This window comes from Hordeum vulgare, chromosome 6H, assembly GCF_904849725.1.
Source record: "Hordeum vulgare subsp. vulgare chromosome 6H, MorexV3_pseudomolecules_assembly, whole genome shotgun sequence".
NCBI classification, from domain to species: Eukaryota; Viridiplantae; Streptophyta; class Magnoliopsida; order Poales; family Poaceae; genus Hordeum; species Hordeum vulgare.
Window position 1 is genome coordinate 461,670,096 of NC_058523.1, and position 17,386 is coordinate 461,687,481.

At 45.6% G+C, this 17,386-nt stretch overlaps 1 long non-coding RNA gene and 1 pseudogene across 1 annotated transcript; both read left to right on the plus strand.

The window, feature by feature from the left end:
* Positions 1-261: 261 nt before the first annotated feature.
* Positions 262-17,172, plus strand: LOC123405606 (annotated as a pseudogene).
* Positions 10,893-11,424, plus strand: LOC123406226. The gene is made up of 2 exons (XR_006612042.1): positions 10,893-10,958; positions 11,114-11,424. It is a non-coding gene; the product is annotated as an uncharacterized LOC123406226 (long non-coding RNA).
* Positions 17,173-17,386: the final 214 nt, after the last annotated feature.

The window sequence follows — 17,386 nt, forward strand, 5'->3', positions numbered from 1 at the left end:
CCCCCCCCCCCGATCTCGTGGCTGGATGAAACCGAGGGAGGCACGTCATGTAGACAAAGACCACTGTCGGCATGCCGGCCGGGGCCTCCAGCCGCCCCACACCGATCCTCCTCGCACCACCGGCCGAAGAAGTCCAAGCCGTGACGGATCTGGGCCGGACACGCCAGATCCGCAACCCTCGATGACCGCCCTTGCGCAGCGCCGCTGCCCTCGCCGGATGGAGCGCCTCACCGCCGCCATCCAACTTGACCACGGCCGGCCATGGGGCCACGAACGCCGCCGCGCATCAGGTCCGCCGCCCTGACTGCCGTCCCCGTCTTCCCCGCGCGCGACGCCTCCTCTGCCTCACCGGGGCTCCGCGGCACCACCCGTCCTGGTTGTAAGGCGCAGGGCCCGCCGCCACCGCGGCCCTTGCCGGCGGCAGCGGCGGCCGGGGAAGGAGGGAGAGGCTAGGGTTTCGGGGGCCCCTAGCGTCGTCCGAGGGAAGGCCTCTCGTCGGGCATATATACATGCGTGTGCTCTTCCCTGACCTCGTCCTCGCGCTCGCTCCTTGTCGCCGACGCGGCAATGGGGAAGAACAGAAGCAAGCTCCGTCTCTGGTGCTCGACGTTCGTGTTGGAAATATGCCCTAGAGGCAATAATAAATTAGTTATTATTATATTTCATTGTTCATGATAATCGTTTATTATCCATGCTATAATTGTATTGATTGGAAACACAATACTTGTGTGGATACATAGACAAAACACTGTCCCTAGTAAGCCTCTAGTTGACTAGCTCGTTGATCAAAGATGGCCAAGGTTTCCTGGCCATAGGCAAGTGTTGTTACTTGATAACGGGATCACATCATTAGGAGAATCATGTGATGGACTAGACCCAAACTAATAGACGTAGCATGTTGATCGTGTCATTTTGTTGCTACTGTTTTCTGCGTGTCAAGTATTTGTTCCTATGACCATGAGATCATATAACTCACTCACACCGGAGGAATGCTTTGTGTGTATCAAACGTCGCAACGTAACTGGGTGACTATAAAGATGCTCTACAGGTATCTCCGAAGGTGTTAGTTGAGTTAGTATAGATCGAGACTGGGATTTGTCACTCCGTGTGACGGAGAGGTATCTCGGGGCCCACTCGGTAATACAACATCACACACAAGCCTTGCAAGCAATGTAACTTAATGTAAGTTGCGGGATCTTGTATTACGGAACGAGTAAAGAGACTTGTCGGTAAACGAGATTGAAATAGGTATGCGGATACTAACGATCGAATCTCGGGCAAGTAACATACCGAAGGACAAAGGGAATGACATACGGGATTATATGAATCCTTGGCACGGAGGTTCAAACGATAAGATCTTCGTAGAATATGTAGGATCCAATATGGGCATCCAGGTCCCTCTATTGGATATTGACCGAGGAGTCTCTCGGGTCATGTCTACATAGTTCTCGAACCCGCAGGGTCTGCACACTTAAGGTTCGACGTTGTTTTATGCGTATTTGAGTTATATGGTTGGTTACCGAATGTTGTTCGGAGTCCCGGATGAGATCACGGACGTCATGAGGGTTTCCGGAATGGTCCGGAAACGAAGATTGATATATAGGATGACCTCATTTGGTTACCGGAAGGTTTTCCTGCATTACCGGAAAGGTTTCGGGCTCATCGGTAGTGTACCGGGAGTGTCGGGAGGGGTGCCGGGGACCATCGGGAGGGGTGTCACGCCCCAAGGGGTCTCATGGGCTATGGGAAGAGACAAACCAGCCCCTAGTGGGCTGGAATAAGTTCCCACTAAGGCCCATAAGGTTTGAGAAGGAAAAAACACAAGGTGGAAAGAGTTTCCAAGTGGGAAGGTGGAATCCTACTCCAAGTAGGATTGGAGTAGGACTCCTCCACCTCCAATTTCGGCCAAACCTTTAGGTTTTGAGGCTGCCTCCTCCCCTCCCTCCCACCTATATATACGGAGGTTTTAGGGCTGATTTGAGACGACTTTTCCACGGCAGCCCGACCACATACCTCCACGGTTTTTCCTCTAGATCGCGTTTCTGCGGAGCTCGGGCGGAGCCCTGCTGAGACAAGGTCATCACCAACCTCCGGAGCGCCGTCATGCTGCCGGAGAACTCTTCTACCTATCCGTCTCTCTTGCTGGATCAAGAAGGCCGAGATCATCGTCGAGCTGTACGTGTGCTGAACGCGGAGGTGCCGTCCGTTCGGTACTAGATCGTGGGACTGATCACGGGATTGTTCGCGGGGCGGATCGAGGGACGTGAGGACGTTCCACTACATCAACCGCGTTCACTAACGCTTCTGCTGTACGATCTACAAGGGTACATAGATCACTCATCCCCTCTCGTAGATGGACATCACCATGATAGGTCTTCGTGCGCGTAGGAAAATTTTTGTTTCCCATGCGACGTTCCCCAACAGTGGCATCATGAGCTAGGTTCATGCGTAGATGTCTTCTCGAGTAGAACACAAAATTTTTTGTGGGCGGTGATGTGCGTTTTGCTGCCCTCCTTAGTCTTTTCTTGATTCCGCGGTATTGTTGGATTGAAGCGGCTTGGACCGACATTACTCGTACGCTTACGAGAGACTGGTTTCATCGCTACGAGTAACCCCGTTGCTCAAAGATGACTGGCAAGTGTCGGTTTCTCCAACTTTAGTTGAATCGGATTTGACCGAGGAGGTCCCTGGATGAGGTTAAATAGCAACTCATATATCTCCGTTGTGGTGTTTGCGTAAGTAAGATGCGATCCTACTAGATACCGATGGTCACCACGTAAAACATGCAACAACAAAATTAGAGGACGTCTAACTTGTTTTTGCAGGGTATGCTTGTGATGTGATATGGCCAACGATGTGATGTGATATATTGGATGTATGAGATGATCATATTGTAATAGATAATATCGACTTGCACGTCGATGGTACGGCAACCGGCAGGAGCCATAGGGTTGTCTTTATAACTAACGTTTGTGCTTGCAGATGCGTTTACTATTTTGCTAGGACGTAGCTTTAGTAGTAATAGCATGAGTAGCACGACAACCCCGATGGTGACACGTTGATGGAGATCATGATGATGGAGATCATGGTGTGACGCCGGTGACAAGAAGATCGTGCCGGTGCTTTGGTGATGGAGATCAAGAAGCACGTGATGATGGCCATATCATGTCACTTATAAATTGCATGAGATGTTAATCCTTTTATGCACCTTATTTTTCTTAGAACGACGGTAGCATTATGAGGTGATCTCTCACTAAAATTTCAAGACGAAATTGTGTTCTCCCCGACTGTGCACCGTTGCTACAGTTCGTCGTTTCGAGACACCACGTGATGATCGGGTGTGATAGACTCAACGTTCACATACAACGGGTGCAAAACAGTTGCGCACGCGGAACACTCGGGTTAAGCTTGACGAGCCTAGCATGTGCAGACATGGCCTCGGAACACATGAGACCGAAAGGTCGAGCATGAATCGTATAGTTGATATGATTAGCATAGAGATGCTTACCACTGAAACTATTCTCGACTCACGTGATGATCGGACTTGAGATAGTGGATTTGGATCATGTACCACTCAAATGACTAGAGAGATGTACTTTTTGAGTGGGAGTTCTTAAGTAATATGATTAATTGAACTAATTGTCATGAACATAGTTTAATGGTCTTTGCGAATTACGATGTAGCTTGCGCTATAGCTCTACTGTTTTATATGTTCCTAGAGAAAATTTAGTTGAAAGTTGATAGTAGCAAACTTTGCAGACCGAGTCTGTAAAACCGAGGATTGTCCTCGTTGCTGCACAGAAGGCTTATGTCCTTAATGCACCACTCGGTGTGCTGCACCTCGAGCGTCGTCTGTGGATGCTGTGAACATCCGACATACACGTTTCTGATGACTACACGATAGTTCAGTACAAAAATACTTAATGGCTTAGAAGCAAGGCGCCGAAAACGTTGTAAAACGTCACGGAACATAAGTGATGTTCTAAAGAGATGAAATTGTGATTTCATGCTTGTGCCCTTGTTAAGAGGTACGAGACCTCCGACAAGATTCTTTGTCCACAAAGCACAGGAGAAAAGGCTCAATCGTTGAGCATGTGCTCAGATTGTCTCAGTACGACAATCGCTTGAATCAAGTGGGAGTTAATCTTCCAGATGAGATAGTGATAGTTCTCCAAAGTCACTGCCACCAAGCTGTGAGAACTTCGTGATGAACTATAACATATCAAGGATACATACAATGATCCTTGAGCGATTCGCGATGTTTGACACTGCGAAAGTAGAAATCAAGAAGGAGCATCAATAGTTGATGGTTTGTAAAACCACTAAGTTTCAAGAAAGGCAAGGGCTAGAAGGGATAGTTCGTGAAACGGCAAAACAGTTGCTGCACTAATGAAGAGACCCAAGATTAAACCCAAACCCGAGACTAAGTGCTTCTGTAATGAGGGGAACAATCACTGAGGCGGAGCAACTCAAGATACTTGGTAGATAAGAAGGCTGGCAAAATTCGAAAGAAGTGTATTTGATATACATGATGTTGATGTGTACTTTACTAGTACTCCTAGTAGCACGAGGGTATTGGATACCGGTTCGGTTGCTAAGTGATTAGTGACGCGAAATGAAAGCTACGGCATAAACGGAGACTAGCTAAAGGCGAGGTGACGATACGTGTTGGAAGTGTTTCCAAGATTGATATGATCAAACGTCGCACGCTCCCTCTACCATCGGGATTGGTGTTAAACCTAAATAATTGTTATTTGGTGCTTGCGTTAAGCATGAACATGATTGGATCGTGTTTATTGCAATACGATTATTCATTTAAAGAGAATAATGGTTACTCTATTTTCTTGAATAATCACCTTCAATGGTTTATTGAATCTCGATCGTAGTGTTACACATGTTCATGATATTGGTACCAAAAGATACGAGTTGATGATGATAGTACCACTTACTTGTGGCACTGCCGCTTGAGTCATGTTAGTATAAATTGCATGAAGAGGCTCCATGCTGATGGATCTTTGTACTCACCTGATTTCGAATCACTAGTGACATGCGAATCATACCACATGAGCAAGGCCTTGTTTTCATTGAGATGAAATAAGATAGTAACTTGTTGGAAGTGATACATTTTGATGTATGCAGTCCAATGGGTGCTGAGGCACGCAGTGGATATCATTATGTTCTTACTTCACTGACGATTTGAGTAGATACAGGAGTATTTACTTAATGAATCACAAGTCTAAAATGTTGAAAAGTTCAATTCCGTTTCAGAGTGAAGTTCGTCGTAACAAGAGGATAAACTGTCTACGATATGATCATGGAAATGAATATCTGAGTTACGAGTTTTGGTACACAGTTAAGACAATGTGGAAATTGTTTCGCAGTTCATGACACCTGGAACATCATAGTGTGATGATGTGTCTGAACGTCATAGCCACGCACTATTTGGTATGGTGCATACTATGATGTCTCTTATCGAATTACCACTATCGTTTATGGGTTATGCATTAGAGACAACCGCACTCACTTTAAATAGGGCACCGCGTATTTCCGTTGAGATGACACAATATAGACTGAGGTTTAGAGAAATCTAAACTGTCGTTTCTTGAAAGTTTGGGGTTTCGACACTTATTTGAAAAAGTTTCAGTCTGATAAGCTCGAACCCAAAGCGGATAAATGCATCTTCATAGGATATCCAAAACAGTTGGGTACATCTCCTATCTCAGATCCGAAAGCAAAGTGTTTGTTTCTAGAAACGGATCCTTTCTCGAGGAAAGGTTTCTCTCGAAAGAATTGTGTGGGAGGGTAGTAGAACTTCATGAGGTTATTGAACCATCACTTCAACCAGTGTGTAGCAGGGCGCAGGAAGTTGTTCATGTGGCGCCTACACCAATTGAAGTGGAAGCTGATGATGATGATCATTGAGCTTCGAATCAAGTTACTACAAACCTCGTAGGTCGACAAGGTCGCGTACTGCTGCAGAGTAGTACGGTAACCCTGTCTTGGAGGTCATGTTGTTGAGCAAGAGTGAACCTACGAGTTATGGAGAAAGCGATGGTGGGCCCAGATTCCGACAAATGGCTGGAAGCCATGAAATCCGAGAGAGGATCCATGTGTGAAAACAAAGTGTAGACTTTGGTAGAACTACTTGATGGTCATAGGACTATTGAGTAAAATGGATCTTTAAAAGAAGACAGACGATGATGGTGATAAGTCACTATTAAGAAAAGCTCGACTTGTCGCAAAGATGTTTTCGACAAGATCAAACAGTTGACTATGATGAGACTTTCTCACTCGTAGCGATGCTAAAGGTCTGTTAGAATTATGTTAGTTGTTGATGCATTATTTATGAAATATTGCACGTAGGATGTCAAAACATTGTTTTCTCGACGGTTTCCTTGAGCAAACATTGTATGTGATACAACCAGAAGGTTTTGTCGATCCTAAAGATACTAGCAAGTATGCAAGCTCCAGTGATCCTTCAATGGACTGGTGCAAGCATCTCGGAGTTGGAATATACACTTTGATGAGATGATCAAAGATTTTGGGTTTGTACAAGGTTTATGAGAAACTTGTATTTCCAAAGAAGTGAGTGGGAGCACTATAGAATTTCTGATAAGTATATGTGGTTGACATATTGTGGATCAGAAGTAATGTAGAATTTCTGTAAAGCATACAAGGTTGTTTGAAAGGAGTTTTCAAAGGAATACCTGGATTGTGCTACTTGAACGTTGAGCATCAAAGATCTATGGAGATAGATCAAAAGCGCTTAATGAAAGTTTCAATGAGATGCATGCCTTGACAGGTTTTGAAAGAGTTCAAAATAAGATCAGCAAAGAAGGAGTTCTTGGTTGCGTTGTGAGGTGTGAATTTGAGTAAGACTAAAAACCCGACCCCGGCAGAATAAAGAGAATAGACGAAGGTCGTCTTCTATGCCTTAGCCGTAGAATCTGAAGTATGCCATGCTGTGTACCGCACCTGATGTGTGCCTTGACTCAAAGTTCGTTGAGAGGTACAGAGAGTGATCCATGATTGAATCACTAGCAGCGGTCAAAATTTATCCTTAGTAACTAAAGGCCTAAGGAATTTTTCTCGATTATGGAGGAGGTTAAAGAGTTCGTCGTAAAGGGTTACGTCGATGCAAGCTTTGACACTAATCCGAATAACTATGAGTAGTGAAACGGATTCGTATAGTAGAGTAGATATTTGGAGCATTTCCGAATAGCACGTAGTAGCAGCATCTATAAGATGACATAAAGATTTGTAAAGAACGCACGGATCTGAAAGTTTCAGAACCGTTGACTAAAACCTCTCTCACGAGCAAGACGTGATCAGACCCCATAACTATATGGGTGTTGGATTCGTTGGAATCACATGATGATGTGAACTAGATTATTGACTCTAGTGCAAGTGGGAGACTGTTGGAAATATGCCCTAGAGGCAATAATAAATTAGTTATTATTATATTTCATTGTTCATGATAATCGTTTATTATCCATGCTATAATTGTATTGATTGGAAACACAATACTTGTGTGGATACATAGACAAAACACTGTCCCTAGTAAGCCTCTAGTTGACTAGCTCGTTGATCAAAGATGGCCAAGGTTTCCTGGCCATAGGCAAGTGTTGTTACTTGATAACGGGATCACATCATTAGGAGAATCATGTGATGGACTAGACCCAAACTAATAGACGTAGCATGTTGATCGTGTCATTTTGTTGCTACTGTTTTCTGCGTGTCAAGTATTTGTTCCTATGACCATGAGATCATATAACTCACTCACACCGGAGGAATGCTTTGTGTGTATCAAACGTCGCAACGTAACTGGGTGACTATAAAGATGCTCTACAGGTATCTCCGAAGGTGTTAGTTGAGTTAGTATAGATCGAGACTGGGATTTGTCACTCCGTGTGACGGAGAGGTATCTCGGGGCCCACTCGGTAATACAACATCACACACAAGCCTTGCAAGCAATGTAACTTAATGTAAGTTGCGGGATCTTGTATTACGGAACGAGTAAAGAGACTTGTCGGTAAACGAGATTGAAATAGGTATGCGGATACTAACGATCGAATCTCGGGCAAGTAACATACCGAAGGACAAAGGGAATGACATACGGGATTATATGAATCCTTGGCACGGAGGTTCAAACGATAAGATCTTCGTAGAATATGTAGGATCCAATATGGGCATCCAGGTCCCTCTATTGGATATTGACCGAGGAGTCTCTCGGGTCATGTCTACATAGTTCTCGAACCCGCAGGGTCTGCACACTTAAGGTTCGACGTTGTTTTATGCGTATTTGAGTTATATGGTTGGTTACCGAATGTTGTTCGGAGTCCCGGATGAGATCACGGACGTCATGAGGGTTTCCGGAATGGTCCGGAAACGAAGATTGATATATAGGATGACCTCATTTGGTTACCGGAAGGTTTTCCTGCATTACCGGAAAGGTTTCGGGCTCATCGGTAGTGTACCGGGAGTGTCGGGAGGGGTGCCGGGGACCATCGGGAGGGGTGTCACGCCCCAAGGGGTCTCATGGGCTATGGGAAGAGACAAACCAGCCCCTAGTGGGCTGGAATAAGTTCCCACTAAGGCCCATAAGGTTTGAGAAGGAAAAAACACAAGGTGGAAAGAGTTTCCAAGTGGGAAGGTGGAATCCTACTCCAAGTAGGATTGGAGTAGGACTCCTCCACCTCCAATTTCGGCCAAACCTTTAGGTTTTGAGGCTGCCTCCTCCCCTCCCTCCCACCTATATATACGGAGGTTTTAGGGCTGATTTGAGACGACTTTTCCACGGCAGCCCGACCACATACCTCCACGGTTTTTCCTCTAGATCGCGTTTCTGCGGAGCTCGGGCGGAGCCCTGCTGAGACAAGGTCATCACCAACCTCCGGAGCGCCGTCATGCTGCCGGAGAACTCTTCTACCTCTCCGTCTCTCTTGCTGGATCAAGAAGGCCGAGATCATCGTCGAGCTGTACGTGTGCTGAACGCGGAGGTGCCGTCCGTTCGGTACTAGATCGTGGGACTGATCGCGGGATTGTTCGCGGGGCGGATCGAGGGACGTGAGGACGTTCCACTACATCAACCGCGTTCACTAACGCTTCTGCTGTACGATCTACAAGGGTACATAGATCACTCATCCCCTCTCGTAGATGGACATCACCATGATAGGTCTTCGTGCGCGTAGGAAAATTTTTGTTTCCCATGCGACGTTCCCCAACAGTTCGCCTGCGTTCTGGCGCTCCTCGGGGCGCACGGGGCCGACGACCATCTTGTGGACATCACCTACGTCGAGAGCGCCGTGGCCAAGGGAGCAGGTCAGACAGTCTCGCCATCGTTGCTGCTTGCTAGCTAGGCTTCTCGGCATCTCGCTAGTCTAGCCTGACGTGTGATCCTATGAATCGCGCTACCAGTGTGTCTGGACGGGAGCCCCCTGCGTACCATCTCGCCCCGGGCTCTGGCTCCGGGGTGAACAGCTGGTTGGTTCGTTTCGAGGTCAGTTATACTACTATAACTAGAACATTGATGCCGCGTGTTGCAGCGCCCATGAATTTTTTCAGTTGGATGATAGGAATTTTTTTAATGCATGGGCTTGTGAAAATAAAGTTAAGTTTGTGTAGATAAAGAATATATGTTTGACAGTAAACGAAACAGACAATAATCTATATCAATATTGTCTTAGAAAACATGTTGACACATCAACTATTTGCCAACACGGGAGAAGAATTATAAACCACCATAGCTAAAAGCTGCAACCTGCACGAAATACAACACCTTCAACGGGTAATATTTCACTGCAGAATGGATGGAGTACTATCATAGGGTTCCACCAGAAGATGATCACCAACCTAGGTCATACATACAGGAGCAGAGCAAAAGGGTTGACGCGAGGTGTACCCATTGACAGGAGATGCAGAGCCCCAGCCGATGATGCAGCAGAGCCTCGTTGAGTTATGTGCAGAGTAGTTACAACAAGTAGCAGACAGAGAATCAGCGAGGGAAGGTGATATTTACCACTCTAATAGTTGATAAGGATCCTTCAGAAGTTTAAGTTTTCCATCGATACAAAGTGAATACCATACATTAGGAAAGAGTAGATGAAGTCATCGTTTGGAACCTGTTCGAGGAAAATATCAAAATGGATTTAGTTTAAAAAATCATGACAAGGGAAATAAATAATTACAAAATAAATAAATAACTGATGCTGATTCACATTAAGCACAACATCCTCCTCTCGCCTTTCTACTTTACAATAGAAAAATCCTTGTGGAGACAATAAAAAAATATGGATATTGTGCAATCCAAATTTTTACATACTCACACAATGCAAATTAGAATGAAATCATGTCTCTCTCAGATGGAACAGTAATCTGGATAAGAATGCATGTTGTTTTTAGCAGATTGTGTATAATTATCTTTGCATGTAGCTTTTAGTTTACATTGCTCGCTAAGCTGAACTTTAACTTGTGCACGATCTCCATGCCAGAAGTAACTATCACTAATTAGATATGGAATCTTTACATAATAATAAAGAGGCTATCGCTTCTGTCGGAAAACCCGTCGTCGCTGTTTTGCAAAAAGGTCCATACATTTTCCCATATTCAACCCGCTGTCCTCGGTAAGTGAAGAAAAAACGGTTTGTTTTTTGGTCAACCCTTTGTACACGTTCGACTGCAGATCAAGCATATCCAGCGACGATCCGATCGGGACACGACGGAGGACGACGACGGCAAGGCTCCGAGAGGTGAGGGACGGCAGGGAAGCCGCGGACGTCGGCGGCGAGTAATGGAGGCCGACAGCGACGTTGCTCCATGGCCACGGAGATAGGCAGCGACGGTGCTCCATGGCCATGGAGGCTCCATCTCCGAGGAAGAAGAGATGAGGTGAGATGAAGAGTAGGGACGACGCGGCTACCTGCTACTGGTCCGGCGGCGGCTCCGGTCGCTAGATTCAGGTTGATGTCCAGGTTCCTCTTATAGCACAAAAAAACATCTCCCTTGCGGACTTCTTTCTCCCCCAATCTAGCCGGCCAAGGAACAAAGCCTTAGCGTGGTTCCTCCTCACCCATCCTCTTCCTCCTATCTAATCTAATTTGTAATCTTCATGCAGGAAATCGTCTAAAGTGCTCCAACCAGTCTCTTTTGAATCTCCATCCATGTTGAAGTTCCACTCTTCCCAATTCCCAACGATGATGCAATCCATGTTGGCTGATGAGGAGGTCGTTCAGTCGCCTCAAATCATGCCAAGAGCAAACTGCAATTCACATTGGAATATATGTGCAGAAGGAGGCACATCGAATGCAGTTTGAAAGATGTGTTCAACTGTTTTAGCTGCCTCACAAATTTTACAGAAATTATGATTGCTATTCTGACATTGCTTTTTACCATATGAAATATTTTGTGTTCAGTTTTCCCTTGAAAGTTATACACAATGTTTCTTCAGAATGACAGAGAACCAATTTGAGACAGCAGGTTGCCGTCGAATTTCAGGAATAAAACTAACTTCGGGGTGTGATTAGTCTCTTACCACAGTACAAGTTCATTCTCTGATGCAAAAGGTCAGCATTTATGGCACACTGTGTAGCAAGGATATGTTGTAGATTGTATTGGTCTTCTATGGACTGACTTGTGAGAGGTTGGGATGCTCATGCTTGCTTGGTCGGAAACCTTTTCTTTTGAGTCGATTAATGAACGATGGGCATGAGGTCATCTCTAGACTAAGTACGCCGTATGTGTACCACTACATATAGATAGTTCCCTCGTCATATCTCTCGACAGAAGAAGAACACCTTTGATCAGTAGAGATGCATTTCTTTCTTGTTACTACAATTGTATGTGCCTTGCGGACTAAAAAAATGTCTTTCCTTTTTAATTTCGGGTAGTTCTTTCAAAGATAGGCTCGCTCGTCGTATCTCGAGAGAAAAAGAACAACTTTGATTGATGGAGATGGATTTATTTCCTGTTGGTGCGATTATATGTGCCTTGCTGACTAAACTATCTTCTTTCCTATTTACCAATAAAGAAAATAATCAGGTTGGTCAAGGGAGGGGAATGTGTCTCCTCCACTATTACATTACATCTGATACTATCTAATTATAAACATGCTCACTAGAATGCATTTTTATTCTAATTGGAAAATTTAGGATTCTACCTACAAGACTTGCAGTCTTTATAGAAATTAAGATTAAGCAAGACAATGTTCTAGGTTTAAGAAAAAAATATTTAGGTTTAGGATAAAACTGTTCTAGATTTTGAGAAGATTGTTACATATCCATGAGAAAAATGTCCAAAGTTTAGCAAAATTAACTATCCATGTTTTCGGTTCTTGGTTAATAAGGCACTCACAATAGTATTTTATTTTTACATCAAGCTGGTCACAATAGTTAACCCAGTAGATTACCGGTCTTACATATGCCTCGCATTAATACCGGACAAAAAGTACACCATCATGAGTGGGGAGTACCTGCAACAATACATGTGGGAATAAAATACCAAAGCTGCAAACTTAACAATGCAAACATTTCTTAGCCATTTTACGAAGATGGTATGGCCGAAAGCATAAGTCTTTGTGTTGAGAATAGTTGACGTTGGTCAAAATTAAACAATTACTCATGTAATCGGCTATGCTTACCGCATGTGATAATTTTTTTCTTCCGGTGCAACGCACGGGTATTTTTGCTAGTAGGAAGAAAATATACCGACCGATTGGCCTTCAGGCAGAACATATGCAAAGATTGCTATCCTGCAACATGAATAAACTGAGTAAAAGAACATATGCACAAATTTGTAGCATAGATCAACATTCAACAAAAAGTAAGGACTTCACGGTAGAAAGCAGTAAAAAAGCAAAGTTCAGTGACGAGTATTTTGAGTAAAAGGACACTGACGGTGGCCACTTCCTGATTGTCGTGGAATACTACTCGCCATGTAGAAAGTAGACAAATCTGAAGATTACAACATCCAAGATAAAGAGAAGTGATATTTGCATAGACATGGGGATGTAGGTCCGGACCCTTTTCCCCTGCCAAGACGTCCTCTGCAGCAAAGTTCCTCCCTGTTGTACCGATCTGAGAGAAAATCTTTCGTCGCGAGCGATTTGAGAGTGAAGCCCATACCTGTTGCCTGCACCTTCAGAGCAAAGAGTGTAGAAGGACAGCACGGCTGGCCACCGTCTCTCACGCCCGCTGGATCCCCTCGTCAGCTGGATCCGTTTCCCTCAAGCGCATCGGCTGAAGCGTGTCCCGCTGGATCCCCTCGCGCCGGTTTTGCTCCCCGTGCGTTGGATCAGCTTGCTTCTCTCGTGCTTGATACCCTCGCAAGTGTGGTTGCGGCTCCAAGGGGATCCGATGCTCAGTGACATGCCCGATGGTGTCCCCACCAGGGAAGGATCCGAGGAGCTTGGGAAGCTGCTGCGCCGCCATTGCTCAGATGGAGACGAGCGAGACAAGGCAAGTCGTGAGGAGGTGGGATGGGGTTAGCCCATCCATAAGCGTATCACGACCGTTCGTTCGTGATCGGACGTTAACTCGTATAGACGAATGAGAGGGCTTCAAACTAGCTTCGGGAGTAGCAGCCCCAGGACAGTCGGCCCGTTAGTAGCCCACGCGTGAGTAGAGGCGCATCAGATAGTCCATTTCACGACCTGAACATTGATTTGACGGTGATCTACATCCCACACACGAAATCAACGGCTCACGAGTAAGGATGCGTGAGAGAGCTCGGAATAGGTTCGGTTTTACTGTCCTTAATTCACTCGTGGTAGCGGTACCATACCACGGAATTCAGTGCATGCATGCCAAGGAATGTTAAGCTCGACTCTGTGTGCAAATAAATGGTGGCGGCACGGCAGGGAGGAGCATGGTGCAAGAATGTGACGGACTGCCTGCAGCGGTCGAAAACCCGACTAGGGTCCTCCAAGGAGATGGCCAAGCAGGTCGCTTTCATCGGGATCTTGAGCAACACGTTGGATTACAACTAAACGTGAGAATGGTTATTAAAAAATCGGGTGTAACGGTTCGGTTCTTACTTTGGGTTTGATTGGTTCAGGTTTTATTGGGTTGAGATTTTTTTAGTTTGGTTTTGGTTTGGGTATGTGGAGAAACCAGTTTGGTTATAGTTGGTTATGGGTTTAAACGGTTTGGTTATTAGCGGTTATAAACTATGGGTCCAAACCGGTTTCTATGCATTAGTTATATGCAATAATCAACGACGACCGAGAACGAGTATCTTTGATCCGCGTGCATGATGTAAGCACTATGTAATTGTGTATTATGGGGAAACAACAGATGAAAATCGGAAGTGTTTTCTTGTGCTTTCGCTAAGCAATTTGGTTTAAATACACTTGTTAGTGAGCTTTTCAACCATGGGCATGTTCTTTTTGCCTCTTATTGTGTGTTGATTGTATCTTAAGGATTACTTTGTTTCTAAACCGTTGTAGATGCACTTATGCCTTTTCTATCTCATTTGTTTCTTAACATGTCAATTTGTGTAATCATATGTACATTAAAGCAAACCCATGGTTATGTACTGGGTTTAAACCCACGGTTATGTTTTGGGTTTAAATTGGTTTAGGTGGAAAAAATAGGGGGTTTGGTTTTGGTTGGGCTAAAAATGACACTAAATGGGTATGGTTCAAGTATGGTTTTGAAAGATAAATGAATGGGTATGATTTAAGTATGGTTCAAGTATGAAGCCATTCTCAGGTTTGATTACAACCCTCGTACGTACTGTAGTACCTCAGTTTCACCACCCGCCTCGTCCGATCATCTATGCTAGACCCCTTTTTTGTCAGGTTTCTAGAAGTTCAGCTTTCAGACTGCCTAGGTTCAGTGTAAACTCATCTGCTCAACAATGAGTGTGCAATTCCCATAAATAATAATAATAGTGATAATAATTATAACAATGATGATGGGTGTGCAATTTGTCAATAACATACTTTTACAACTGGAACAAGGTCAAGGTTCGGTACTGCGACGGCTCGTCTTTCACCGGCGACAAGGAAGAAGTTGATCCGGTGAGCCCATACTCCAAGCTTCCATGATTTCCTTTTTGAAGACGTCGGTATACATCTGCTCCTCTACTCCCCTTCCTTGCCTCTCGGGTGAATACCCTAACTTCGGTGGGCGGCGACGGCGTTCTTGACGTCGTGACCTTCCTGAAGGCGTCGCCTTGAGGGCTGAGTGGTGATGGACACTGTGTGGGTCCTGAACGGTTGCTGGTGGTAGGCACTGCTTCGGGGGAAACCCTAGGATCTGGTCTTCCAGATCGGACGATGGCGGTACTGCGGTGCCGTTTCTCTCTTGGGAGCATCGTTTGTGGAGCAGGGCTAGCAGACTGAGGCAGGATGTGGAGCGGCTTCGTCTTGCACGGAATTTCGGTGGAGCTGTCAAGTCATGCCTCACCGACAGGTGCTACGCTGAGTCATGCCTGGTTGGCAGGTGCTACGCACGGCAGATATCCCGGAGTTCGCCGCTGGACGGATGAGCGCAGGACGATGACGCCGTTGGGCGTTGTGGTGGCGTCGACGGATGATTGGACTGGCAAGGATGATGCGGATCTCTTTCCTGAAGATGGGTCAGTGGTTCGAGGATGATGACGGCTGGTAAAACGTGTGCGTGAGGTGTGCGTTTTAGGTGTGCTGCACTGACTGTTGTTCCCGATATGTTATGTGGATGAATTGGAAACAACACCGGTCTTAGATATGTGGAGTGAGAGCACTCCATATTATCGAGTTTGTAGGTGTGAGTGGTGGCTTTGGATAGTTTGATGTATACTCTTGTTAGACCTTTGTGGAATAATTAATAACATGGCTGAATGCATCGATTGATGCAGAGACCGAGGGTTTGACCTCCTTTTCTAAAAATAATAATAATAATAATAATAATAATAATAATAATAATAATAAGCTTCCATGATTTCCTCCTATTGAAGATATTACTACCGGTCTGAACTGAGGTTTCTGTGTTGTAACTTTGCAATCTTGACAGAGCACAAATCTACACTACAGAGGTGCGAGGGTGTGGCAAGCAGTTATAGAAGACCTGCTCGCCAAAGGAATGAACAAAGCTGAAAATGTATGCATTCTTATCCACACAATGTGACTAATGAAACTATAGCAGGCTCTAATTTCCTCCTTTTTCAAGGATGTGGCAGGCTCTGATTTCAGGATGTTCTGCTGGTGGGCTAACTTCGATACTGCACTGCGACAGGTTTCATCAACTCGTGCCAGCGCAGGCCAATGTTAAATGCCGAGGTAATAGCACCCTAGGTCCTAAAACTTGCATCAGATGTGATGATTTGATCCTACAACTTGTAAATTGAACATATTTAGTTCCAGAATTTGTAAGTCCTGTGCAATTTTAGTCCACAGTCAATCACAGCGCGTCAAGTAGACATGGTGGGTCAGGATGGGTCGTTTTGCATACATCCTTTGCATTTGTCACTTATTAATCACCTCGTTTCAAAAAGCACCTGAATTAATTAAAGCCCCCTCCTCTACCATCGGGATCCTCGTGGCCAACATCGTCAACAACTTCACGTCTAACAGCCACCCGATCTGCTGGAGATACTCGCTCGGTGGTGCGGGGGTCGCGGCTGAGATACTGTTCCTCGGGTCCCTCGTCAAGTAGTCATCACTGAGACGCCGACGAGCCTCGTCGAGCGCGGGCACTGTGTGGCCGGCCGTGCCAGGCTGGAGAGGATCCGCGGCACTAAGGAGGTGGACGACGAGTTCGACGAGATCAACTTAGCATGCGAGATGGCGGCTGCGTTGTGCACGGAGAAGAAGCCGTTCCGGCGGCGAGGCGCCGCGAGAGCCGGCCGCCGCTGGTGATCGCCATCGTCATGCAGGTGTTCCAGCAGTTCACGGGCATCAACTTCCTCTTGCGCCTCTGTCCTGGTGTTTGTTTATCTGACGAGAGCTTCCTTCTGTCGCAGAGAATAGCGGAGGCGGTTGGGGACTGGTTCTACGGCCGCGGTGGGTTCCAGAAGACGGACTGCCCCTACCCTTGCGACTCCACCTGCTACACCAACTGATGCACCACCACCACCGGTGGTCCGTGCTCGCGACCAGCCATTGGTTTTGGTTTTATTTATATACAATAATACACACATACATACATTTACAGGAATAAAAAGTGCTCAGTGCCGGCTTCCAACATTAGTTCATAAGTCTAGGCTATTCATCAGTGGTTCGGATGTTCCATTGCGGCGTCGCGAAATATGTGTAAAATTAAGCATTTCGCTCATTGCCCTCAAGATCCACTCTGAACTTGTCGTAATGCAATGACCGGGGTGGGTACCAGTACAATGCGGCACTCAGTAACCATTTTCATGGCAGAAACAAGAGAGGGGGTAACACAACTTCTCGCATGGAAAAAACTCG